Source organism: Cibotium barometz, chromosome 58, assembly GCF_041138505.1.
Source record: "Cibotium barometz isolate CiBa-2024 chromosome 58, ASM4113850v1, whole genome shotgun sequence".
In the NCBI taxonomy this organism is placed as follows: Eukaryota; Viridiplantae; Streptophyta; class Polypodiopsida; order Cyatheales; family Cibotiaceae; genus Cibotium; species Cibotium barometz.
In genome coordinates this window covers 7,294,909-7,297,227 of record NC_141103.1, presented here as the reverse complement: position 1 = coordinate 7,297,227, position 2,319 = coordinate 7,294,909, and positions in this window count along the sequence as shown.

The following is a 2,319-nucleotide window of genomic DNA, read 5'->3' as shown; positions in this document are numbered from 1 at the left end:
TAGAAATTGTATTTGTAAACTGTTTGTAAATGGCTGTTTTATGTCAAGAATGCTAGGGAAGCATTTTGACCGTCTTGTGATTAGTAGATGTGGACTAGTAGGTGTAGTCCAACTGTAGAATCTCTGGCAAAGATATGTCAATGCTAGCTACCAAACTTGTCAGTGATGTAAATGTCAAGAGGTCACGCATGCACCTCATGAGTGTTAGATCATGTTGAGATTGACATCTGAGGAATGTATATGCAAATTCTATCTTATAGCTTGTACTACACATATCTTAGGCTTAGCTACATCCCACAATAATGTTATATTATTAAGAAATTTTTGTGTTTATACCCCAAGGTATAAAAGTGGGTGACGAGACATCACAAGTAATGTTAACTAGTGTGGTCTACATACCCACCTCCCTAATTCAAAATTATCCTCAGAATTGGTGAGGTATATAAACAAATAAAGTGTAGTAGATGGAGGAGTGGCAAACAAAGTTCATAAAAAATGTGAGTATAAGGATCCATCTAGCTTGCTTGCATATACTTGTTTGTGAAATCTAAGTGTATGTTTCAAGGTTGTTCATATTGGATATCAAAAATGAGGATTTGTATGTATCCCTTGAGAAATTCCATGAGCACTAAATTAATGGTGTGAAGAACTTGATGTTGGTGCTACACCTAGATAGATTATTTGTGTACATGAATCGAGGTCTTGCATGATACTAAATTATGCACCTATAGTGTGTAAATATGCATGATGTAAGGAATGTTAAAGTGCATGCATAGTGATACTAAAAGGCAAGTGGTTAGATCTTGCGTAAATAAAACTTTCCAGATTTTGCAAGGAATTCTTAAAGTCTATAGCTATGGCAAATCATGGCTTTGCTTCATATTCTTGAATCTACTCCTTTAGTATTGATCGCTTTGTATCCCTGAGCTTCAATGAGATGTGTATCTTTTCTTGTGTTAGTAATCGAGATCTTGGGGTAGTTGTTTGTAGTGATGTGGTGGTTGCAATCAAAGAAGAAGGAAATTATGAGTATTAACCCCATTTTCGGTGTAAGATTCCTCTCTCCAGCTTTTGAGGTGAAAAGGTGTAAGAACCTCCCCTTTTGTTCTTGAAATTATTCCCCTCTCTGAAATAGAAGAAAGATCTTGTTTTACCCTGTTTTGGCCTAGAGAGAGAAAATATCTAGAGAGAGATAATCCAAAATTTAGATATCTTCGGATATAAAAATCCTGCTAGGTAGCACATCTAAAATGGATTCCCCTGAAACAGAAGTTCAAAATGAACTTTCCAATGTGCATTAGGAATTAATTGAAAAGGGTATAAGAGACCTTATTTTCAAAAAAATTTGGATTATGGTCCAATTAACGTTCCAATGGGCCAATTAGATTAATCCAAGTGTTGTGATAAGATAAATCTAAAGAATAAAAGAAAATACCAAAAAATGAGTAAATGCTTACATAAGATGAAGAGTTGACCGAGTACAAGGTTTATTAGTTAAATTTTGTGAGATATTACTAAAAAATGAGATATTTTGGAATAATGATGCATTTTTGACACCTTGGTAAGGAGAGGGGGACTCTTGAGGTAGGCACCTTATTCACATGTGTGGAAGGGTTTTTAATTGAAAAAATTTGTGATATTTTTATCTCCCCTCTCTCCTAGATCAACCTGGATCAAAAGGGGACCCAAACTCGTCGAAATATTGTCCAAATTGAGTCAAACTGAAGCTAAAATTTTCTAGAACCCAATTGGACTCAGTTTGTGGCCTCCCTCACCTATAAATAGACCCTCATTCTTTTGTATTCTCATTTGTGAGCTATACCATTCCAGTATTACATTAAAATAATCATATTTTCTATTATTCCTTAAATTTCCTCTACTTTTGGGGAGTTTAGAGCTTCTCTCTCTCTTCAACAACTCTTGGAGCTCTCTTCTCCACTTGGTAAACCAATTGATTGACTGGGGGCTTCACTTCTAGAAAAAGAAGCAAGCTAATCCTTGAGGTAAGAATGAATTTTATGGTTTTTTGTTAATATTCTCAAATGACTTCTCTTCTCAACTCCTCTCAAGCTTGTGAAGTTTCTAATTGGTTGTTTTAAATTCAAATCAAGCTTTCTCTAAGAATTTTAATGTGTAATCAAGAAAAAGTTAATCTTTATGCTTACTTAGAATGCTTTCTTATGTATATCTCTCTCTCAAAAAGAATAGTCATTCTTATGGCTAATTCTTTAGCAAAAGAATGCTTCTCATTGATAAATTCTTAATTCAAAATCAAACTCTAAGCTTGTTAAGCTAGAGAATAAGAAAATTATATTTTTA